This window comes from Aegilops tauschii, chromosome 6 (assembly GCF_002575655.3).
Source record: "Aegilops tauschii subsp. strangulata cultivar AL8/78 chromosome 6, Aet v6.0, whole genome shotgun sequence".
Classification (NCBI taxonomy): domain Eukaryota; kingdom Viridiplantae; phylum Streptophyta; class Magnoliopsida; order Poales; family Poaceae; genus Aegilops; species Aegilops tauschii.
Genome location: NC_053040.3, coordinates 308,489,835 through 308,515,568, shown reverse-complemented (window position 1 = coordinate 308,515,568; position 25,734 = coordinate 308,489,835). Strand labels below are relative to the sequence as shown.

The 25,734-nt window shown below is 48.8% G+C and overlaps 1 pseudogene; it reads left to right on the top strand.

The window, feature by feature from the left end:
- The first annotated feature begins 1,817 nt into the window (after positions 1-1,817).
- On the top strand, positions 1,818-24,146 carry LOC141026044 (protein FAR1-RELATED SEQUENCE 5-like; annotated as a pseudogene).
- The last annotated feature ends 1,588 nt before the right edge of the window (positions 24,147-25,734 follow it).

Below are 25,734 nucleotides of genomic sequence, written 5' to 3'. Positions count from 1 at the left end.
ATGGGTTGTAGTTTTTTTTTGCAGGGAAACCAGAGAGCTTTATTCATATAAAGGCATTCTTGGGACAATCAGCCAAAAGGCTGGTCACCAAAAAGCCAGGAATCTCCTCAAGCCAGCTATCGGTCACATTCAGAGTGCAAGCTCGCTTTGCACAAAGATGGGCCGGGACATTAGCTAACCTGCTTACATGCTGAATATCAAAAGAAGTAAAATTATTACATAGCTCTCCTATCTCTAACAATAAAGGAGCCACAATTGACCGAGAATTGTGGCGAGTGTTCCAAAGCGTCACCATCTCCAAGCAATCAGTTTCCATGACCACATGCGAGAATCCTCGAAGTGAAGCAAAACGAACTCCGTCTCGTAGTGATAAACCCTCCATAATCAAGGGATCAGAAATACCCAAATATGGTTTGCACCATGCTCCTAGGAGCGCCGAAGAGGATCTGGCCACCCCTCCCGCACCGCCCCTACCGTCTGCCAAATTTAAGGCACCATCAGTGGAGATCTTGACGAGTCCCTCATCCGGTGGTCTCCAACCGAAACCAGGCAAAGTCATCGCATCACGACGTGGAAGATGAAGGAGGGCAATCACCTCCTTGGTAGCCCTGATCGTCGCCGTGGGATTCCTCCCCTCTTCACCGTGCCTGATCCGATTCCGGGAATGCCAAATGGACCACATTATTGTTGTGATTTTTGCGCGGTCATCATCAGTAAACCGAGAGTCACATGTGATATCCCGCGCCCATGAGTCAGGATGAAGACGAGGCAATCTGAGGCCAAACCAAGCATAAGCTTCTTCCCAGAAGCATTTTGCATGTGAGCAGTGTATGAGTGCATGTTCCAGATTCTCGTCCATGGCCAAACAAACTTTGCATCGACGGATCTCTGCAATATGTCGATAGTTTAGAGTGACCTCATCTGGGAGAATTCCACGGAGAACCCTCCACCAGAACACTCTAACCTTTGGGATGGCATTCAATTTTCATAGGGATTTCCACAACTGTGTATCTTCCTCCGAGGTTCCGGTGGCCGTCCCTTCCTCTAGAGCAGCTCGCTCTTTCTGAGTCACGAGAGCACAGTACGCCGACTTCACAGTGTAGTTCCCCGATCTTTCGAATGCCCATGCAAGAAAATCATCTCCTCCTCCTTGCCGAATAGGGATATTCAATATTGCTTCAGCATCAGGAGAAATGAAAGTATGTCGAACAAGTTCTTGCCTCCACGGCCAGTTAGATGGGCTGTTCGCGGGTCGTCGTGCGAAAGTTGTGGTACATGTTCTGTAGATGTTCGGGCGGCAGTAGTGGTACACGTTTCGAAGGTGAACTTGACGAATTCGAATCCCTTCAGGGTTGTCGTGGTACTTAGGGTCTTCGGACTTGCCGGTCTCGTTCTTGCGACGGTAGTTGAACTTGACGTATCCGAGGGCTCCGAATATCGTGGTACTCGGCGAATCCGCGTAGTCATACACGTTTAAGAAGAAACTTATGCGACGTCGTGGAACTTGCGCGTCCAAAAGGTACTTGACGGGTCCGGTCTTGGCGTGCCAACGAGGATCACAGATGCATGGGGTGCAAGTAGTGCCAAAGGTGGAAACTGGCAGCGAGCATGGAGGCCTCGGGGCTGCGTCTTGGCGGTCCAACGATAGCAGGGCCTCGAGGTTGCACAGCCAAGTATGCAGCGGCACAACACAGCATCAGGCAGAGCCAGGGCCACGGAGCATCCCAGATGGCGAGCTCGGGGTGCTCGGGGCCGTGCGGCAAGGCGACGAGGACGAGGCACGTCGGGGCAGCAGGGCGGAAGGTGCATAGGCAAGGATGAAGCGGAGAGGAGCTGGGAAGCAGCGGCTGCAGCAGGAGCTTGGCGGAGGGGATGGCTGCCGGCGGCGCGGGACGGCGGATCTGGCGCAGGGCTGCCCGGATCTCGCCGGAGTCGTGGCCAGAGGCGGGTGGCGCAGCTCGGGGTCGACCTGGACGTCAGCGGCCGGAGGTGAGGCCGCAGGGTGCGCGGGCGTCGGGGCTCCTCCCTTGCGCTACGGCTGCGGCAGCTCGCGCCTCCTGTGAGTGCGGGCACAAGGAAGCAGGAAGAGGACCAGGGGCGCGGGTGAGGGGACGGCCACGGCGGATGCTGGTCGCCGGCAGGGGCGGCTGGAGTCGAGGACGGGCGAAGCAGAGGACGACGCGAGGCAGGGGGCGCTGGGGTTGGGTGCTTGCGACAGGAAGCTCGGCGGCCGGACCTGATGGTCAGCGCGGCTGTAGGGTGAGGCGCGCGAGGCAAGGGTGTGTGCAGCGGCGGCGCTGGATGAGGGATCGAGGGAGAGAAGTGCGGCGCTGAGGAACGAAGAGGAGGGGGTCGGGCTAGGGTTTAGGTGCGGGCTGGCCTAGGTGCAGATGGGCCGAAACAGTTGGGCTAGCTCAGCTGGGCTTTCCTCTCTCTCTTTCTCCCTTCTTCAAAACTCTTCCAAAAACAGAAAAGCAAAGAAAGAAAAAGAAATGAGTGGACAAGAATTTGAGCATGGGGATTATTTTCCCGGACCCACAAAAATACGAGGAATTTGACAAAAATGGCCTGAGGATTTTTAGGGGAAGTAAAATCCGCACATGTTGAATTTAACTCGACATGTTTGAATTTCGAAACCTATTCAAATGATCTCCAAATGGGTTGGAATTCAAGGAGCTAACCCTACACACCAGATGTGATTTATGGGCAGACTTGGAACATTTATGGAGAAAGTAAAATTGCAACTCAATTTGCAATTTAACTTAAAAGGTAGAAAAGGAAGGATAGGAAGTTGAGTCGGATAAAAGAAGAGTTGAAGAACAATGCAAATGTGTTATGGGTGATTCCAAGTTAATGGAATATTTATATATAGCTCCCTAATAATAGTAGGAGACTTTGGTATGTTTTAAAGAGAATTTCACCTTGTGAATTCCCTCGATTTAAATGGATCGAAGATCCATACTGTTTATTTGGTTGAGTTTTAAAACGGGTTGCATGATGACATGATGCAATGCGAATGATGGCATGATGAATGCAACAAGTAAACAAATCACACGACTAAACTCGGAATCCGTGGAAGGCATCTGGAGCGCCGGTCTTGGGGCGTCACAACTGTCCTCCACTTACAAGAGATCTCGCCCCGAGATCTAGGGATGGCACCGGAGAGAAACGGAAGAAGGAAGAGGTAAAACTAAGTTGCTTCTTTGACAAAGGAGTGAAACCAATGAACCTTGAGAGATTGAAAACTTGAAAGAAAGAACACAACAGAGTTGAATGGAATTGAGAGCACTCCGGTAGAAAAGAGAAACAAGGAACACCATGTGAACCTTGGAGGTTGCAAAGCTATGAATAACGAGCACAATGGACAAGAAGGAATTGAAACCACTCTGGTTGAAACGAGATCAACCAGGAACAAGGAAGAACAAATTCGAACAGCACTCCAGTTGAAAAGAGAAACAAGACTTGATAAGATGAAAAGAACTTGAGCAGAGGACACAACACTCCTGCTAAACGGATAAGCAAGGAAAAGAACATGATATTTACAAAATGAGATGACGGGTCGAAGAGAGTAACATCACAATGCCTCCGAAACAAATGTAAGAATGGAATCAAAAGAACGGAGAAGAAAACAACATGTTCTACCTGAAATGAATTTAAGAGAGCATCCTTTAAAAGAAGGATTGAACGGAGTTGTTGGAAGATCAATACGAAAGGATATGATCCTCCTGGGCTTATGGAGACATCTCAAAATTATGAGGTGAGCTTCTGCCAGCAACGGAAACAAGTGATTTGATTGAGAGCCAGAAAAGATAGAAAGCTCCTTCCAACGAGGTGACGATTAAGGAGAAAACTTGGATCATAGATGAGCACCACAATAGCAACATTCCTTAGGGAAGGTTGTAGGTGAATATAACCCAAGATAACTCCAACAAATAGATTGATTGGTTGAAAAGATCTCTTGAATGAAGAGAAAATGATGGATTTAAATATCTCATTCCTGACAACTTGTGAATCATGAAACACGAGTTGAAATTGCCAGGGATGACATAACACCATCTCAAGAGATAAGGTAGAAAGAATTGCACTTCAGAATGCAAGATGAAGAATGCTTGAACTCCTAAAAACAAAACATGTGTTGAACACCATGTTTATTTTAGAGTATAGCTTGGCGGTTCTTAACTCCGAGAGAAATCTTGAAGAATGAAATGAATCCTTGACAAACCACCATGTTGAGCCTTCATGAGAACTCCGTTAATAAAAGAATGACTAGACGAAAGAGAGTTGAAAAGAACAAGATGAAGCCTTCCAATGATTCAAATGGAGCTTCATGACGAGATAACCGAGAGAACATGGAACTCCGGAAGAAAAGATGAACAACTTAGAACCGAGAAATTGATATTACGAACAAACTCCGGAAGAAGGAATTAAACACTTGGATAAAACAAGAATAAGAATTATGTTATGCGTATCCTTCACCAATTTAAATTGATGACAAGCAATGGATTTGGCATACTAATTATACTCGTTGAAAAGGATTAAGGAGAGTTATAGCGCAAACTTGAATAAGGTCTTCAGCGAACCACCGGTAGGAATTGAAAAAAATGTAGCAGAGGGACGAATCACCGGGAAGAATGAGAAAACGAACGAAGAGATGCAGGAGAACGAAGAGATCGCGAATTGATTAAAGAATGCTTGAACGAAGCACCGGTACAAATATGGGAACGAACGAATCTGAAATCTTGGAACGAATGAATCTTCTTAAATGATGGCCTCCGGATGATCGAACGGAAGACAACTCCTGAAATACTCCGGATGGTTAAGAAAAGAATCGCACGATTGGAAACAATTTGAGAAGATGGCATGAAGCTAGGACCACGAATCTCTGAGAGAACGAACAAGATTTAGGGGAAAACTCTTCTTCGGTCTTCAAATGTTGAGAATTACAATGAGGAACACCACCAAAATTATTGAGGCACTCCGGAATGAAGAATAGAAAGGTTGAACCAACGATGAATAGAATTTGGAAGCGCTCTTGGAGAAGGCATATGACTGATGGAATCCATTCTTACGTCACACTTTTGAAAAGAATTTGGGAATCGCTCCGATAAATTAGAAGAGTCAAGTAAGATCCTGGGAAAAGACCTGTGGGTTAGGGCCCACTCAAAAGAAAACACCGTTGAACGATTTTAAAAGAGAGATTGCACCGGTTGAATTAAATAGCTCGAAAGAGATAACAACCTCGAAATAGCTTGAACGAATTAGCAACGGGAACGTGAATCTTCTGATATATCTTCAGCACTCCGGATACAAGTATCGCAATGTTAATGATCAAGAGATGCTTGGATAAGAACTTCCAACACGAGAAAGCATTTGAAACGAGGAAAGGGATATGATCAACACCTACAACTTGAATTGAATCCACCGGAAAATAATACGAGAATGAAGAATGATAAACTTGAAGCTTCCTTAGTATCTTCCTGAGAATCACCGAATAAGAACATTGACGGAAAAGAATGGAGAGACTTCCCATCATTTGAGTCCTTGAAGAAAAGGGTGGGAGGGCGGGAAAACAAAGGCAACTTGGGGACGGATGAAACGAACGACGTTGGGAAAACTGAGAGGTGATCCTGCGAATGGGGAAAATGATAGGATCATCTTGACGAGAAGCGAACCGGTTGGAAAAGAATTGACATGACAATCTCGATAAGCAAGAAGGATTAGCACTCCCATAGAAACATGAGAACACCACTTAGAATAAGGTATGGAATCAACACTTGACATCGAAGCAACTCGAATACCACAACAAAAACAAAACAAGGATTTGGCTCATAGAATAAGCTGGAACAAACATATGATGGACCCCATATCGTATCATGTGTCTATTGGAAAGATATCCTACGTGATACTTGAATTCCCACAACTCCCAGAACTTTCTAGTTATGCAATCAGGTGTTGGGGATACAGGGAGGCACAATATATATCACACAACTAAAAAGCCCTACGCTCCAACTGTATCCATCCGTCAACACATAACCAAGAAAACTCCGAAAATCGTGTACCTTGACCTTCGAAAAGCATCTGATATACGAGCTGTGGCAATACTCCCGAACTCCCGCCCCAGTATTGGGCGGCGTCGAGGTTATCTCACCACTAACTGCATATAAGAGATTTTCGATGTCGGTGAAACTCAAGTATACCGGAACTGCAACGATAAAATTGTGACGACAACACCTCGGAGCTCAACTCCCAGGGACACTGCCACAACCCCTAAATGACAGGAGGCACCAAGAACAATCTTCTCCTCACAAAATTATCGGAACGACTCCAAGATACCCGCATGATCCTAATTTTTTTTAGTGAAAATTGGGGAGAGGAATGTTAAAACATCTACGTCAGGAGTCCTCACCAGAGCGATGAAGGGGTTGAGGAGTAAAAAGAAATCCTACTCTCTGATATATATATATTCCCAAGACTCAAAAAGTTTCGTTCTAGACTCAACAATGCTAACGATCAATCAAGGGGGCTCCTATGGTCGGTCGAGGCTCTGATACCAACTTGTCACGCCCAATATGCGACTCTATCCTAAAGGAACTCGAAGGTCCCACCAAGGATAGAACCACATATTGACACACTTTTGCAAGGTGGATATCATTACATCGTACCATTACATAATAGTTAGGGATACATACAAGGCATACAAGTGCCGCAAGAATACATCAACATCATACATGAGAACAACATCCGACTACGGATGAAACACAAACAAAAACTCAAACGACATCCATCCTGCTAGCCCAGGCTGCCGACCAGGAACCTATCCCAAGATTGATGATGAAGAAGAAGAAGAAGAACTCCAAAACAAGCAAACATCGCTCTCGCGTCATGATCATCACATTACCTGTACCTGCAACTGTTGGTGTAGTAATCTGTGAGCCGGACTCAGCAATCCCATTACCATGGGTATCAAGAATAGCAAAGCTTAAAGGGTGTGGAAGGGATAAGTGGTGAGGTTGCAGCAAGCGACTAAGGATTGTATGGTGGCTAACTTACGAGTAACAGAGTAAGATGAGAAACTACGCAAACGATCGCAACTAGAAATGATCACTAAGTGATCCTGAACTACTTACGTTCAAGCATAACCCAACCGTGTTCTCTTCTCGAACTTCCCGAAAAGAGACAGTCACGATTACGCAACGCGGTTTGTTGAGGATATAACCATTAGAGTCAGCCGCCCAGGAGGGGCCGGGTTACGTCATAATGATCATCACGTGAAGCCCAGTACCAAGCTTGAGGATGGTGGATCAATAATGGGCTTAAGACCCGAAGGCGGCTTAAGGCCCGTAGTGATAACCCGCCATTATGGCAAGACTTGTAATGTAAGGCAAGAGTAGTTAAGAGTCCGAGCCGGATACTGTTATAAGCCGGCCGGGACTCTAAGAGCCGCGGGGCGTCAACCTCTTTATATAAAGGGATGACCCGGCGGCGGTTCAGGACGAGAGACAACAGATCGAGAGCCAGGCATAGCGATTAAGCTCCCTGGTCATCGAAACCATAAGTAATACCACCTCAACTGGACCTAGGCTTTTACCTTCATCGTAAGGGGCCGAACCAGTATAACCCTCGTGTTCCTTGTCCCGCTTAACCCCTTTAAGCTTCCTAGCTGCGATGGCTCCACGACTAAGTCCTTGTATGAGGACATCTGTCGTGACAATTCCACGACAGTTGGCGCCCACCATGGGGCCAGCGCACGGTGGATTTGAGTTCTTGAAGGGCAGCTTCGGGGCTCAAGGGCTACGCTGTGGGCCGGATGACCAAGAGTTGTCGCGGCAAGCTCTACATCGACGATGCAAACTGGGGCCCCGATGCCGGCTCAATTGAGTACGGGTACCGGGTCCCCTTCGGAGGAATCCATGTCTTTATTGGCAAGATTGGCGAGCCGGACCTCTGCGCCGAGCTCATCGAGACGGCTCAGCGTGCACGACCCGCCCGGACTCTGCCTGCCTTGAAGCATGCTTTCGTAGGATGCGTCCATGGAGGACTCTCTGAAAGATCTGGATCTGACGAGGAGACGGCCGCTCGCTCTGACGGTGAGTCATCCACAGAGGAAACCGACTCGTTATACCAACTTCAAGATGACAAGCTCAGGGGTTGTTCCGATGGCGACAGTATTCCGGACCCCTTTGAGCCGCCGAGCCGGGTTGGAATCTTCATGGCTGGCGCACAACCTGTTCAAAACCCCGCCGAAGGGGCAGGAAGCCCTGTGCCCTCGCCGGCTCAGGTGCTGATGGACCTCACAGACAAGATGATGGCCCTGTTAACCGCTACGGTCGCTCCAGCGGATCAGGCTCAGCATGACGCGGAGGTGGCACAGTTAAAGTTGGATTTAGCAAAGGCCAAGGAGGATCTGGCGGCGGTGGGGATCAGGATGGCTGCAGAGAGGGCGGCTCTCGACGCCCAGACTCAGCTGATTCAGGCACAATCTTTCCGGCTCACGATGGATCAGAACGCGTCCAATGAGGTCTTGAGAAGGAGGAATCAAAAAGCCCAATCTCGACTCCCTCCGGTTTACGATCCGCTAAACCTCTTCAACACGCCTGGTGCAGGGCCCAGTAACCCGCCAGAGATCACGACGCCCGGGGTTGGAACATCAATTCAGCCCCAAGTGATGGGGCCTCCCCGGGTGAACGCTGCCCCGCCTCAGTACGTGCCAATACCGCCGGGTCATTATGCTAACCCATTGGAAAACATGGTCGCCGCGGCGGCGCGCCTGGCGGCTCTCCCAATCGACGGTGACTCTCCAACGGCGGTTGAAACCCGCCGGGTTAGAGAACTCCTTCAGACGGCTCTGGCGCAGCAGGAGGCATATTCATATAGCCGGGACATGATTCATTCAACCCCTCGTCCAGGCCGGAGCCCTAGTTATAGCAGACACATGGTCTCAGCGACCGGCTCTAGCAATGTCCGACGCCGTGACTTGCCTCCGGGCCACGGCCCGGCTCATAATGGAGCTTTTAACACGGTAGACCAAGACAGAGCACGACAAGAGGCGGAGCAGGCGGCTCAATTGACGGCTTACCAGCCACTCCCGGCTTATCCGACGGCTTCCATCGACGCGGGTATACCTACAAGGACTGGAGGTGTTCCTTGTCTGGTGTCGGCTCTCCGTAATGAACGTCTGCCCAAGGATTTCAAAGGGCCTAGGAAGGTACCTAATTACACGGCTGATTTACAACCCGGAGCATGGATCGAGAGTTACGAGATGGCTATGGAGTTGCTGGAGCTTAGTGAAGCGGCAATAGCCAAGTACTTCACCATGATGATAGATGGGACTGCCCGCACTTGGTTGAAAGGACTGCCACCGAACTCTATCGGGTCTTGGGCTGAGTTAAAAGCCCGGTTCATTCAAAACTTCAAAGATACATGTAGGCAATCTATGTCAATTGTGGATTTGACTAATTGCAAGCAGCAGGAGGGTGAGTCTACAACCCATTGGGTTCGCCGGGTCAAGGAGATAATACATTCATCTGATAAGATGGATGCCGGCTCTGCAGTTTTAATGTTAGAGCAGAATTGTCGTTTTGCGCCCCTGAAGATGAAGCTCGGGCGGCTCAAGCGCGATTGCAATGATATGGGTACGCTGATGGCGGCTCTGGTCAAGTACGCCGACTCTGATAGTACCAAGGATCCCGCGTCGGATGATGAAAGGACAGGGAAGGGAAAACGGAATGGCAATGGCAAGGGCCCCCAGCATAACCTGGCGAACCAAGGAGGTAACAAGCGTAAGGCTGATGGCAGTATGGAATTTGTGGCCAACACCAATTCACAGGGTAACAACCACCGGCGCAAGGGGAGACCACCTCCCCAAGCCGGCGGGTCAGGCCCGACGCTTGAACAATTGTTAAATGAGCCTTGCCCAAGGCATGGCTCTAGGGAAAAGCCGGCCACTCATCTATGGAAGGACTGCGCAATCATGAAGGCCTTTAAGAATTCCAATGCTTTCAATGGCAACAATGGCCCGGGCGGCGGCTCAGGCGCCGGCGGCTTTCATGGCCCGGGTGGCGGCTCAAATTCCAATTCTCAGAATGTTCAAGGGGGCTTTAATCAGCAGTCCGGCCAGGGTCATCAGCAGCAGCAGGAGGGATACCAGACCAATCCAAAGCAGCTCAATGGTGGACAGTATCATGTATTTACCACCAGTCTGTGCAAGCGAGATCAGAAGCTTCATAAAAGGGCTGTGAATGCTGTTGAGCCGGCGGTTCCACGCTATTAAGATGGTCTGAGCAGCCTATTGTGTGGAGTAGGGATGATCATCCTCCCCGGGTTGATAATCCGGGTCACCTGGCCCTGGTGGTGGCTCCTCAGGTGGGGGGATATAAATTCACTAAAGTGCTCATGGACGGAGGCAGCAGCATCAACATCCTCTATTATGAGACCTTCCGTCGTATGCGATTGATTGATAAGAACCTCAGCCAGTCCAATACTGTTTTCCATGGTGTGGTGCCTGGTAAGTCGGCATATCCAGTTGGTAAGATCGAGCTGGAAGTGGCTTTCGGAGATGAGTACAACTACAGGGCGGAAAAACTAACCTTTGAGGTGGTTAAGATAAGAAGTCCGTATCATGCTTTATTTGGGCGGCCAGCTTACGCCAAGTTCATGGCACGGCCGTGTTACGTGTACTTGCAGCTCAAGATGCCGGGTCACAACGGGACCATTACGGTTCATGGCAGCCGAAAGATAGCCTTGGAGTGTGAGGAAGGTGACGCGGCTTATGCAGAATCTGTTTGTGCAACAGAGGAGTTGAAGTTTTACAAGGACAATGTTGACCCGGCAGATATGACGTCTTTGAAAAAGCCAACCACGGAGCATGAGCCGGTAATGAAATTTAAGTCCGCTGATGAGACTAAACTTGTCGACTTTGTTCCAGGCGACTCATCTCAGCAGTTCAGCATCAGTGCCAATCTGGATCCGAAATAGGAAGGCGCGCTCATCGAGTTCATCCGTGAGAACAGGGACATCTTTGCATGGAAACCTTCTGACATGCCGGGTGTACCTAGAGAACTCGCTGAGCACACTCTCAATATTGATCCGAAGTTTAAGCCGGTCAGGCAATTCCTTCGGCGGTTCAATGAGGAGAGGCGGAAAGCCATTGGTGAGGAGGTAGCCCGGCTCTTGGCGGCCGGGTTTATTGTTGAAGTTTTTCATCCAGAATGGTTAGCTAATCCAGTACTCGTGCTCAAGAAGAACGGCACCTGGCGGATGTGTGTGTACTACACGGACTTAAACAAGGCTTGTCCGGCTGATCCTTTTGCTCTCCCCCGTATTGATCAAATTATTGATGCTACGACGGGTTGTGAGCGCTTAAGTTTTTTGGATGCTTATTCTGGATACCATCAGATTAAAATGGCAGTTAAGGACCAGGAGAAGACGGCGTTCATCACCCCCTTTGGAGCCTTTTGTTATGTGTCTATGCCTTTTGGGTTCAAGAGTGCACAGGCGACTTACTAGCGTTGTGTGCAGAATTGTCTTCGTAACTAGATTGGGCGCAACGTTCATGCCTATGTGGATGATATCGTGGTTAAGTCCAGGGAGAAGGAGACCTTGGTAGATGATCTTAGAGAAACCTTTGATAATCTCCAGGTTTACAAGATGATGCTTAACCCGGCCAAGTGTGTTTTTGGTGTTCCTGCAGGCAAGCTCTTGGGATTTCTGGTTTCTCACAGAGGCATTGAAGCTAACCCGGAAAAGATCAAGGCAATCACCTCTCTGGCTAAGCCGGCGTGCATAAACGACGTCCAGCGTCTGGCGGGTCGCATTGCTGCTTTGAGCCGGTTTATAAGCCACTTGGGTGAAAAGCCTATGCCGTTGTACCAGATGATGAAGAAAACAGATGACTTTATTTGGAATGATGCTGCTGATGCTGCTTTTGAGGATTTGAAGAGACAGCTGGCTGAGCCCCCAGTCCTTGCTGCTCCTGTTGACAAGGAGCCCTTATTGCTGTATGTAGCCGCTAACACACGAGCCGTCAGTGTGGCTGTGGTGGTGGAGCGTAAGGAAACGGGTAAGGAGTATCCGGTTCAGCGGCCGGTTTATTACGTCAGCGAAGTACTCATTGAGTCCAAACAACGGTATCCACATTGGCAGAAGCTTGTTTATGGGGTGTTCATGGCAAGCCGGAAGCTTAAGCATTATTTCCAGGGTCACCCCATCACTGTGGTTAGTTCTGCCCCCCCTAGGAGATATCATTCAAAACAGAGAAGCCACAGGAAGAGTTGCTAAGTGGGCTATAGAACTTGGGCCTCATGGTCTGAAGTACGTGCCACGCACTGCTATCAAGTCTCAAGCATTGGTGGATTTCATCAACGATTGGACAGAGCTGCAGGTGCCTGAAGAGAAACCGGACAATACTTACTGGACTATTCACTTCGACGGGTCTAGGCAATTGGAGGGCTCGGGGGCTGGAGTTGTATTAACTTCCCCTCGAGGTGACAAGTTTTGCTATGTGCTACGGTTGATGTTTCCTTGTACTAACAATGCAGCTGAGTACGAGGCCTTGCTCCATGGTCTTCGGATGGCTAAGGAGATGAGCTTGAGCCGGGTAAGGTGCTTTGGCGACTCAGATTTAGTGGCCCAACAAGTGTCAGGCAAGTGGGATTCCAAGGACCCTCTCATGGCGGCTTATCGCCGCGAAGTTGATGCCATTGCTGGACATTTTCAGGGTTACCAAGTAGAGCACATCGATCGCAGGAAGAACGAGGCGGCTGATGCATTAAGCCGGCTGGGCTCTCAACGAAAGCCGGTGCTGCCTAATACTTTCTTGGACATTTTGCATAACCCTTCTGTCAAGTTGCCTACAGAAGAAGACTTGGCTGTTCCTGACCCGGAGGCACAGTTGGTGGCGGCTCTCCACATTACCCCGGATTGGACAGTACCATACTTGGCTTACATGACCCGGGGAGAATTGCCTGAGGATGAAACTTTGGCCACACAGATAACCCGGCGGTCTAAGTCAATGATAATTATCAATGGCGAGCTGCATCGTCGCAGTGTTACTGGAACTTTCCAGCGTTGTGTTCCCCCTGAGGAAGGTCAAGAAATTTTACGTGAAATTCATGAAGGGGATTGTGGCCATCATGGCGGCTCAAAATCCCTTGTGGCCAAGGCTTTTTGTCATGGTTTTTATTGGTTGACGGCTCATGCTGATGCAGAAGACTTGGTCAGTAAATGCGACGGTTGTCAGAGGTTCTCGCGACGGGCTCATGTGCCGGCTCAAGAATTGAGGATGATTCCAATTACTTGGCCATTTGCGGTCTGGGGGCTTGATATGGTTGGGCCTTTTAAAAGATCCAAGGATAAGAAGACTCACCTCTTGGTGGCGGTCGACAAGTTCACAAAGTGGGTTGAAGTAGAGCCAGTTAGTAAGTGTGACGCAGCCACAGCGGTTCAGTTCATGAAAAGGGTGATATTTCGCTTTGGTTTTCCACACAGCATTATAACTGACAATGGTACCAATCTGTCTAAAGGCGCCATGGAGGAGTTTTGTCAACGAGAGCATATTCGACTTGATGTTTCATCAGTGGCTCACCCTCAATCCAATGGTCAAGCTGAGAGAGCTAATCAGGAGATCTTGAAGGGCATCAAGCCCCAGCTTTTGGTCCCTTTGCAACGGACGCCGGGTTGTTGGGTGGAGGAGTTACCCTCCGTGTTATGGAGCATCAATACTACTCCTAACAGGTCTACGGGTTACACGCCTTTCTTCATGGTTTATGGAGCGGAAGCGGTCCTCCCTAGCGACATCCGTCATGACTCGCCTTGAGTGGCGGCTTATGTTGAGGCGGATAATGAGCGGGCGCGCCAAGATGCTCTTGACTTGTTGGACGAACAGCGTGATGTGGCAGCAGCTCGCTCGACGATTTACCAACAAGACCTGCGCCGCTATCACAGCCGCCGGGTTAAGTCCAGGGTCTTCCAGGAAGGTGATCTGGTGCTCCGGCTCATCCAAGATCAAACAGATGCACACAAGTTATCCCCGCCTTGGGAAGGACCCTTTGTGGTCAGCAAGAACTTGTACAACTGGTCATATTACCTTATCGATGTTCGGGAGCACAAAGATTCATGTAAGTCGGAGGAGGAGACCCGTCGGCCGTGGAACATAGCTCAGCTTCGGCCTTATTACACTTGAGCCACCGGCTCTCATAATGTACATATTTCTATAGCCATGTATAGATTATGATAAATAATAAAGCAGGACCTCTGTCCTTTTCTCCTCCAAAGGTAAATGTGTTATTTCCATTACAACATTACATGGTCACTTGGACGTGGATCCGGCTTACGATCGTATTCGAATCTAACCGTTAACAATATGATCACCTGGGGGCTTCTTGTTCAAACATAGGTCGTATTCGAACCAAAGAGAATATAGCTGTCGATACCCACTTGATTGGCAAATTGCCGAGCTCATTGGGGAGTTTTTCTTGATCATATTTGAATCATGGCTCAACCCCCTTTGGGAACCGACGTGGATCGTATTCGAATCAGCGTCGTTAAACAACTCTTAAGGTCATTTGGGGGCTTCCTGTTCAAACATGGGTCGTATCCGAACCCAAGAGAACATAGCTGTCGGTACCCTCTTGATAGGCAACGCCAAAGCCACTGGGGGCTATATGATCGCATTCGAGTCTTAAGCTTAACCCCTTTGGGACGGTTCTCTGGTCGTATTCGAACCAGAAGCCCCTAAGTTTTGATCTTTTGGTTTGCAACAAGTTCTTTTGATCATATCAACAGTGTGCAAGGGCGGTTCTTACGCCGCCGGCTTAACTTTGATTAATAATGTTGATAGCACACAATAGGCATTATAGGTGCTGATGAACCGGAGTTGCGCTCTCAACCTCATCATTTGGGTTACATAAGCCGGAGGTGTACTTGCAAGGCTTGTAGGTATGCTATTGTGGTTATCCCGTAGATAGGATTGAGAGCCGGTCTTTTATGACCTTGGTTTATATTCCGGGTTATATGTAAGGTATATGACTCTCCATGCGGTAAGCCGTCTAGAGACTTGTGATTTATTTTTCTATGCAGAATAATTAAAGGTAGTTCTTCAAGCTTAAGGAAAGTAAATGATCAAACATGATCCGGAGGAACATGAAAGAGCAGCTTCAACGGAGTTAAGCGCTGCACACGTGCACGATGGCACGACAAAATTAACCGTTTTTCCTACTCTATTACAGGACTCCCCGAGTCCAAAAGGTGAGGCATTGTTTATAAGGCGTAACCATGAGCTGCCTAAGTAGTCAAGGTGCTTGTTGGGTTGCCGCCGTTTCTCTGGACCAGTTCAGGGTGATGCAGCGGCCGAGGTTGAGGAAGACAAGGGGCGCGGCGGCGGCGGCGGAGTTCGAGCTCTGGGGCGTCAGAGGAAGAAGACGAGGGATCGAGAAGTGACGAAGGCCTATGGGCCGGGCCTATTTATAAGGGACGGCTCATAAATGCGCGCGAGAAATGAGGAAGCTGGAGACATGATTATCTTGCCGTAGAAACGCCTTGATTTTCGGGATGGTCTTTAAAGATAAGATCCGTTGAGATATGACAGAATAAAAAAATGAATTTAATGGAAGATGACGTCATGGCGGGTTACCAAGAATCCAGAAGATGACGTCATGGCGGGTTAGCAAGAATCCAGAAGATGACGTCACGGCGGGTTATAACCTTTGCACAAGCAGAAGCCGGAAGATTTTGAAGATTGACATGAACCGGTTCAAATCAACCCGGGGCCTAATGTTGAGGATATAACCATTAGAGTCACCCGCCCAGGAGGGGCCGGGTTACGTCATAATGATCATCACGTGAAGCCCAGTACCAAGCTTGAGGATGGTGGATCAATAATGGGCTTAAGACCCGGAGGCGGCTTAAGGCCCGTAGTGATAACCCGCTGTTATGGCAAGACTTGTAATGTAAGGCAAGAGTAGTTAAGAGTCCGAGCCGGATACTGTTATAAGCCGGCCGGGACTCTGAGAGCCGCGGGGCGTCAACCTCTCTATATAAAGGGATGACCCGGCAGCGGTTCAGGACGAGAGACAACAGATCGAGAGCCAGGCATAGCGATTAAGCTCCCTGGTCATCGAAACCATAAGTAATACCACCTCAACTGGACGTAGGCTTTTACCTTTATCGTAAGGGGCCGAACCAGTATATCCCTCGTGTTCCTTGTCCCGCTTAACCCCTTTAAGCTTCCTAGCTGCGATGGCTCCACGACTAAGTCATTGCATGAGGACATCTGCCGTGACAATGCCACGACACGGTTGGTGTATTTTAATTGAGGTTACTTCAAGTCCTCTACAACCGGATATTAACAAATTCCCATCTGCCACATAACCGCGGGCACGGCTTTCAAAAGTTTAAACCCTGAAGGGGTGTCTCAACTTACCCCATGACAAGCTCACGATCCTCGGAGACAATCCTCCATCGCCGGGACCCTCCGATTAGACTCGGAATCCCGGTGCACAAGACATTTCGACAATGGTAAAACTAATCAAGCAAGACCTCCTGGCGTGCTGACACCCTGATAGTAGCCGCGCGTATCTCGTCTCAGGCCACGTCCGGATGAGCAGTCCGTACAACTAAAACCAGTCCTCGAGTTTCCCCTTGGCGGCGCTGCAAGGGGCTCTAGTTTGGGACCAACACCATCAGCACTGGCCCCCCTGCTATGTAAAAAAATCCTCGGGTTCATGACGCCCTATGCCAATTAATTATTTAGTTCAAGTATTATTATGGCAAATGTTAAAACCAATGTTGGGCCTTGGTGGAAGAGTTTTATTCAAAGCGAACTGTCAAGAGGGCCCTATACCCCTCACCGTGTTAGGGACGCAAAATCAAGGAACATAACACCGGTATGATGAAAACTAGGCCGGCAAGAGTGGAACAAAACATCAGGCATAAGGCCGAGCCTTCCACCCTTTACCAAGTATATAGATGCATTAATTAAATAAGAGATATTGTGATATCCCATGATATCATGTCCCAACATGGAACAACCTGCAACTAGCAACGCTATAAGAGGGGCTGAGCAAGCGGTAACATAGCGAAACAACGGTTTGCTAGATAGGGTGAAAAGGTTAGAGGCTATCATGGCAATTTGGGAGGCTTAAAGAACAAGTGGTAGGTAGCGCGACATAGCGATAGTATCGAGACAACTAGCATAGCAAAGGTAGTAGTGAGATCCAAGGTGACGGTCATCTTGCCTGAAATCCCGCTAGAAAGAAGACCGAATCCATGAAGAAGATGAAGCCACGTAGTCGAACGGATCCTCACAATCGCAACATAACCGGAACTATCAAGGAGAAGCGCAACCGGAAAGAAGCAAACATCATGGTAAACTACCAAGCATTAACATGGCATGATGCACAAGTAAGTATGATGCATGTCCGGTTTAAAGAGGAATGACATGTCAAAGAGCATCAAACAATACTATAAATTAAGTGGAGCTCAATATGCAATGAGTTGCATATTGACGAAACACCACATTCATTTATTTAGTTCTCTCCCGTTTATGTACCCAACAATATTAAATGTTGTTAAACATGGCAAGAGGTGAAGCATAATTAAACTAACTATTTAGGCAAGTTTAAATGAGGCCGAAAATATCAAACAACAATTCTGGTAATTCCCCACAGGTCATTGAACAATTTAATGCAAACACAATTTTAAACATTTTAAATGTTGTTATCATGATGCGGATGACATATGCAAGTTATATGCAATTTTTATGAAGATGTTGGCATGTTATAAGATATGAAGCATTTTGTCAGCACGGCGGAAAGAAAGGGGTGCCACGGCAACGACCACGGAAATGATGCCACGGCAACATTCCGATGATCCGACAACTCGTCGAGATGTCGGTGCAAAAGAAAGTGTGCGTAGCGAGTCATGCAAGGATGGTGGGGTGATCCCGGATACCGGGTTCCTACGGGTTGACGGCATGGAAACGAATGGCAAATTGGACATGGTGCAACCATACGGTTCATCTCATACAACATGCATGCATTCGTTCACGGGCGTCGTCTCGGGGTTATACCTTCGAAGCGTGCGTTTTTGGAACGGTTCAAGTTCAATGGGTTGTAGATGTTCGCGGCTCGTCGTGCGAAGGTTGTGGTACATGTTCTGTAGATGTTCGGGTGGCAGTAGTGGTACACGTTTCCAAGGTGAACTTGACGAAATCGAATCCCTTTGGGGTTATCGTGGTACTTGGGGTCTTCGAACTTACCGGTCTTGTTCTTGCGACGGTAGTTGAACTTGACGTATCCGAGGGCTCCAAGTGTCGTGGTACTTGGCGAATCCGCGTAGTCATACACGTTCAAGAAGAAACTTATGCGACATCGTGGAACTTGGCGCGTCCAAAAGGTACTTGACGGGTCCGGTCTTGGCATGCCAACGAGGATCACAGATGCACGGGGTGCAAGTTGTGCCAAGGTGGAAACTAGCAGCGAGCATGGACTCTGCTTCAGTGCCTTTGTGAAGCAAAGGCACAGAGCGCCTTAGCCTACCATATCTGCCACTCGTTTTTCATCCGACGCACAGGATAGACTGAAGGTAAAACACACCCAGACTTGCTGTTTTCAGGAGAGACAGAGGCGGGGCGAGGCGTTTTTGCGCGTGGGCTGAAACAGTTCTCCCGCGCCGCTCGACGGAGGCGAGGGTTTGACGGGCGAGCTCACCGAGGAGAGAGAGGGAGTTGAGCGGCGTCGTGCCGCCGTGAGAGAGAGAGAGAGCCGCGCCGCCGCAGAGGAGAGGGAGGAGGGCCTCCCACCGCGTCCATTGGAGATCGAGGCGGGGCCGTGGCGAGGGCCGAAGGTCGCGCCGCCGCGGAGGCGAGGGATGATGGTCGTGCGGCAGCGGAGGATGGTTGTCCGCCTGATCTTCCCCACGATTTCGTTGTGAATCTGCAGCCACCGCCCGCCGTAGGTAATCCAGGTTCAGTTTAGTCCGCTGCTAACTGAATGTTCAGATTTAACTTTAACATGTTCAGGTTCAGGTTCAGGTTCGACTGTAAATTGCCCATGCGTGTACATGCATGTACAGGTTCAGGTTCAGTTTAGGCAACAATATTTATTTGCTTGCACATGCGTGTACGACCTGAACAAATTGCCCATGATTTCAACAGATTTCATGCATTCTGATCACACACACACACACAAGCAATTGCAGCTATAAATTCAGAAAACTTGTAGTAGTTTGTAGTATACAATACATGGTTGTGCAGTATAGTACACAGCACAAGGCTGTGCAGTAGTAATTCTTTCAACTTTCCATCTACAAAATTTGTTAGTGTTGTGCAATTTGATCATTTGATTATACATGTATGACAGATAAATTGGGTTGTGTGCAATGGCACAGTCTGATAAGGGGATGCCTCAAGTTGGCATGTCATTTAAGTTCAGAGGAGGCTTGGCTATTTTGGAGAGCATATGGTGGTCGTGCTGGCTTTGATGTGAGGAAAAGGTACAACAATGTGAGCAAATTTGATGGTAAGATAACCTCTTGCATATTTGTTTGTGCCAATGAAGGCCATCGGATAAAAGGGTAAAGGGAATCCGTTCAGAAGTGCTTTAGAGCTGAAACAAGAACTGATTGCAAAGCTCGGATGAGTCTTACATTGGATCGAGAGTCCGAAAACTTGGAAGTCACTGATGTAGTTCTTGAGCATAATCACCTCCTTCACTTGCCACAAACCCGCCACTTGATGGCGTCCCAAAGGAAAATTTCAGAATTTCAAGCTTTTGAAATCGAAGCAGCGGATGATTCTGGAATTAGGCCTCAAGCTGCATATGAGCTTGCTACTCGTCAAGTTGGTGGACGACTTAATCTCGGCTACACTCCTCATGATCACAGAAATCATTTGCAAAGCAATATGCAGAGGGAGTTGGCTTTTGGTCAGGCGGGCAGCATGTTGAAGTATTTTCAAGACAAAATTGTTGAAAACCCATCATTTCAATATGCTTTGCAGCTGGATTGTCAGGAGGATATAACAAACATTTTCTGGGCTGATGCTAAAATGATGGTCGACTATGCACACTTCGGCGATGTTGTCACATTTGACACTACTTTTGGCACAAACAAGGAATATCGGCCGTTTGGTGTTTTTCTTGGGCTCAATCAGTTTAGGGAGACTACTGTTTTTGGTGCTGCACTAATGTTTGATGAAACATTTGCCTCATTTCAATGGCTTTTCAACACTTTTCTAGTTGCACATAATGGAAGGCAACCTAGAACTATTTATACCGATCAAGATATTGCAATGGGAAAAGCTGTAAAGGATGTCTTCACAGAAGCATATCATGGACTATGTACCTTTCACATAATGCAAAATGCCGTCAAACATCTATCTCCAGTTAAGGGTGAAGAGAAAGATGAGGCTGAAGAGAAAGATGAGGGTGAAGAGAAAGATGAAGACGAAGAACCACATATTCTCACTGATTTTAGTGCTTGTATGTATGGCTATGAGGACCCCGCAGCATTTGAAGAAGCCTTTGTCAATATGAGGTGTAGGATGCACAAGCAAACTTGGTTTGATAGTATCTACAAGGTAAAGGGAAAATGGGCTGAATGTTTTATGCGAGATGTCTTCAGTTTGGGTGTGAGGAGTACACAGCTAAGTGAGAGCTTCAACAATTCATTGAAGAACCATTTGAAATCTGATTTTTCACATTGTTAGATTTTTGAAACATTTTGCAAGGATAGTGGAGGTAAAAAGAAACAAAGAGCTGGAATCTGAATTTGAAGCAAGAAAAAACATACCAAGAATCAAGATGAGCACACCTATGTTGGTACAAGTAAGCAAAGTTTACACTCCAATTGTTTTTGAAGCTTTCCAAAGTGAGTATGAAAGGTCCATGGCTCCACTAGATTATTGGATGAAAACAAGTATGTTGTTACTATTGGTAGTTTGTATGGTGATTTAACTTTTGAAGATGAGCGTATAGTGATAGGTGATCCTTTGAACCAAACATCAATATGTACTTGCAGAATGTTTGAAAGGACGGGAATATTGTGTGGACATGGATTGAAAGTGCTTGATTTGATGAACATAAAAACATTGCCAACACATTATATCTTGAAGAGATGGACTAGGGAAGCACGTAAAGGAAGCATATTGGATAGGCAAGGAAGGAATGTGGTAGAAAATCCAAAACTGGAAGCTCTGCTTCGTTACAAGGGACTATCTCATAAATTTCATGACATGGCATATAAAGTGGCCTACTCTACAGAATGTTGCTTGATATTAGAAAATGCACTTGATTGTGTTGGTCCACAGTTGGAGGAAAAACTCAATGCATCTACTAGTGACATGAATGAACCTAGTAAGGCTCAGGAAAATGATGACCCAAATATGCAGCAAGGAGATGACTTGCTAAGAGCTGCACGACTGAAGAAAAAGGAGGTTCAATCCAAAAATTCAAAAAGAAAGAATAGTTGGCTTGATAAGTTGCACAAGGGCAAGCGCAAGGCAACTAAACCTCCTGCTTCAACCAAAAATGGAGCAAAGGTATATTCTAATCTGGACATAACAAAAAACTGTTTTCATCTATTAATACACTAATTAGTGGAACTTTCATTGGCAGCAAAAAAAGAAAAAGGATGATGTGCAGCCCAAAGTAGACGTGGAGAATGATGGCAGCAAGAGAAGCCCAAATGCAGAGAATGCAAAGTACATTGCCATCGAGAGCTTTACTCAACTCCTAACAGCCCCCCCCCCCCCCTACTTGTGGTGATGGTGATGACAGTCTTTATGGTGGAAATTTCTTCTAATGTCTGGATGTTGGTTACATGGTACTTTGGGGGTTAACTATAGTTTTTTGGAAATATTTGGGGGATAACTATAGTCTTTTGTGGCCTAAGTGTACAAGTGAATTGGCCTATTTGTAACAGACTTGGATGATTGATCATCAGTAGTACTTGTTGCTACAAAATTTGAATCATATGCTTCAGACTTTCAATGTCATGTGCTTGAAAATTGCAATGCTATGCTACAGAACCACTGATTATCAATTGCTTGCAAATTACGATGTTACCTTGTTCGTATTTCCTTCTCTGGTTGCTTCAGATTTGATATAATGTCAACTTGGTACAATGAATTTTAGTCATGGTTTGGTACAGATTGTACACTGAATGTCAGTTTTTCCAGTGCCTACTGTCAGATTTTTGAAACATCAGCTAACTAACTAACAGCCGAATGACCAGAAAACTAACAACCTGATCTTTAGCATCAAATTTTTTGTGTGCAAATCTTCAGGCTGGAGAGCGTTAGTGCATCCCTGCTGTCATTCCTGTCCCTCTGTCTTTCTTGAAAACAACAAGTCTGGGTGTGTTTTCCCTTCAGTCTATCCTGTGCGTCGGATGAAAAACGATTGGCAGATATGGTAGGCTAAGGCGCTCTGTGCCTTCGCTTCACAAAGGCACTGAAGCAGAGTCCAGCGAGCATGGAGGCCTCGGGGCTGCGTCTTGGCGGTCCAATGACAGCAGGGCCTCGAGGTTGCACAGCCAAGTATGCAGCGGCACAACACAGCATCAGGCAGAGCCAGGGCAGCACAGAGCATCCCAGATGGCGAGCTCGGGGTGCTCGGGGCAGTGCGGCAAGGCGACGAGGACGAGGCACGTCGGGGCAGCAGGGCGGAAGGTGCATAGGCGAGGATGAAGCAGAGAGGAGCTGGGAAGCAGCGGCTGCAGCAGGAGCTTGGCGGAGGGGATGGTTGCCGGCGGCGCGGGACGGAGGATCTGGCGCAGGGCTGCCCGGATCTCGCCGGAGTCGTGGCCAGAGGCGGGTGGCGCGGCTCGGGGTCGCCCTGGACGGCAGCGGCCGGAGGTGAGGCCGCAGGGTGCGCGGGCGTCGGGGCTCCTCCCTTGCGCTACGGCTGCGAGAGCTCGCGCCTCCTGTGAGTGCGGGCACAAGGAAGCAGGAAGAGGACCAGGGGCGCGGGTGAGGGGATGGCCACGGCGGATGCTGGTCGCCGGCAGGGGCGGCTGGAGTCGAGGACGGGCGAAGCAGAGGACGACGCGAGGCAGGGGACGCTGGGGTTGGGTGCTTGCGACAGGAAGCTCGGCGGCCGGACCTGATGTTCAGCGCGGCTGTAGGGTGAGGCGCGCGAGGCAAGGGTGTGTGCAGCGGCGGCTCTGGATGAGGGGTCGAGGGAGAGAAGTGCGGCGCTGAGGAACGAGGAGGAGGAGGGGTGCAGGGGTCGGGCTAGGGTTTAGGTGCGGGCTGGCCTAGGTGCAGATCGGCCGAAACAGTTGGGCTGGCTCAGCTGTGCTTTCCTCTCTCTCTTTCGGGTCCGGCTCACCTGCAGGGCTCCCCGCAGGAATAAATATGCAGGGCCAATAAGAGACTGCCACTTGTCTTTATGGGTCAAGTTTTCAATTAAGATTGATTAATTTTGATACGAGCAGAGCATGGGCGGTGCGGCGAGCTAGCCAACTACTACGCCATGGAGGAGCCGGCGACGCGCGGCACTGGAACGCCGACGTGAATGGGGTGTCCCTCCACGAGGGCAAGCAGGGCCCTACTGTGCTCCTCCTCCACGGCTTTCATGAGAGCCGGCGTGGCGCCAACAGATGGTCCCACTCGCCGCGCGGGGCTTCCGTGCCCTCGTCCCCGTCCTCCGTGGCTTGGGCGACTCCGGCGCCGGTGTCCCCTTGGACCAGTTGCCCTTCGGATGAGAGGTGGTGCTGCGTGGGATATGATGGCGCAGGTCCAGCCATCATCGACGTCATAGCGCCCGCGGCAGTCGGACGGAGCTTATTACTTACGGCATCGACCTGAGTATCGCCGGTGCCGCTAGCTGCGCGGATCACTACTCTGTGCATGGCTGCACTCGTACGACGTGACGGTCCACACCGGTCTCTCCCTCGCTGAGGATGTCGTCGAGGTTGAGCGTTGGTGCTGTGCCGGACGTGGTGGTGCAGTTTGCCGCCATCCATGCCAAGTCCGGTCTCCGGTGCAGCCACTATCGGCGTCGTAGCATGCAGCGGTTGCAGGCTGCAGCATTGATGCGAGGACCATGAAGTGGTGCATCGTTCTCCATATCGTCAAAGTTGAATGGTTCAATCAACTAACATATTGCCCCCTCGAATAAGCACCTGCTCCATACTCTTTTCTGTGCACATTTGATTCGATTTGTTGTGTGAAATTCCAGTCCACAAAACTTAATTCCAGTCCACCAGATGTACCGCGTGATGTAGAACCCATCGCCGCGCGGCGCGAACATCTTTGTCACTGGTCGAGCCTTCAAGGGGAGCGGGGAAGTACGGCACCCCAGCGCGACGACGGCGAGCACCCAGTCCGGCCGGAAAATGCCGAGATGCCATGCCACCTGCGTGCCCAAGTCGTGCCCCACCGGCCACCACCACCTGCGCCACCGGTCGATCTTAGCGCGTCTTTCAAAGAGAAACCAAGAGCAGTGCAGGAAAGGGTGCACAGAGGCGCAGGTGGTCGAGGACCATGACGACCTGGACGGTGGGGGTCGGAGGCGCCGAAGCCATCGAGGTCGGGGCGAGTGTGCGAAAGCCGTGCGCGGCGAGCGCGGACATCTGGTGGCGCCACGACAGTGATCAGAGATCACTCAGGGAAGCCGTGGAGGAGGAGCACCGCCGGGACGGCGGCGGGGCCCTGCTTGGCCACACGGGGGGACACACCATTCACGTCGGCGTTCCAGGGTCGCGCGTCGCCGGACTCCTTCATGGCTCAGTAGTTGGTTCGCTCGCCGCACCGCCCATGCGCTCGTATCAAATTAAATCAATCTTAATTAATTGGAAAGTGGGTCCAATGACAAGTGGCAGTCTCGTATTGGTCCTGCATACTAATTCCTGCGGGGAGCCCTGCAGGTGAGCCGGACCCCTCTCTTTCTCCCTTCTTCAAAACTCTTCCAAAAATAGAAAAGCAAAGAAATAAAAGAGAGAAAAAGAAATGAGTGGACAAGAATTTGAGCATGGGGATTATTTTGCCGGACCCACAAAAATACGAGGAATTTGACAAAAATGGCCTGAGGATTTTCAGGGGAAGTAAAATCCGCACATGTTGAATTTAGCCCGACATGTTTGAATTTCGAAACCCATTCAAATGATCTCCAAATGTGTTGGAATTAAAGGAGCTGACCCTACACACCAGATGTGATTTATGGGCAGACTTGGAACATTTACGAAGAAAGTAAAATTGCAACTCAATTTGCAATTTAACTTAAAAGGTCGAAAAGGAAGGATAGGAAGTTGAGTTGGATAAAAGAAGAGTTGAAGAACAATGCAAATGTGTTATGGGTGATTCCAAGTTAATGGAATATTTATATATAGCTCCCTAATAATAGTAGGAGACTTTCGTATGTTTTAAAGAGAATTTCACCATGTGAATTCCCCCGATTTAAATGGATCAAAGATCCATACGGTTTATTTGGTTGAGTTTTAAAACGGGTTGCATGATGACATGATGCAATGCGAATGGTGACATGATGAATGCGACAAGCAAACAAATCACACGACGAAATTCGGAATCCGTGGAAGGCATTTGGAGCGCCGGTCTTGGGGCGTCACATGATCGCATCCCGGATTCATTCTCATCTGCATGAAGTTATAGGTTCTTGCCGTGGACTTAGCTTCGATAAAGATTCGAGAAGATTGCTCGGCACAGCGATCCCCGACAAGCCAAGCAGATAAGTTCTACCTCCTGTCCATTAATGTTCTGTAAGGCTATGACTTTGCATA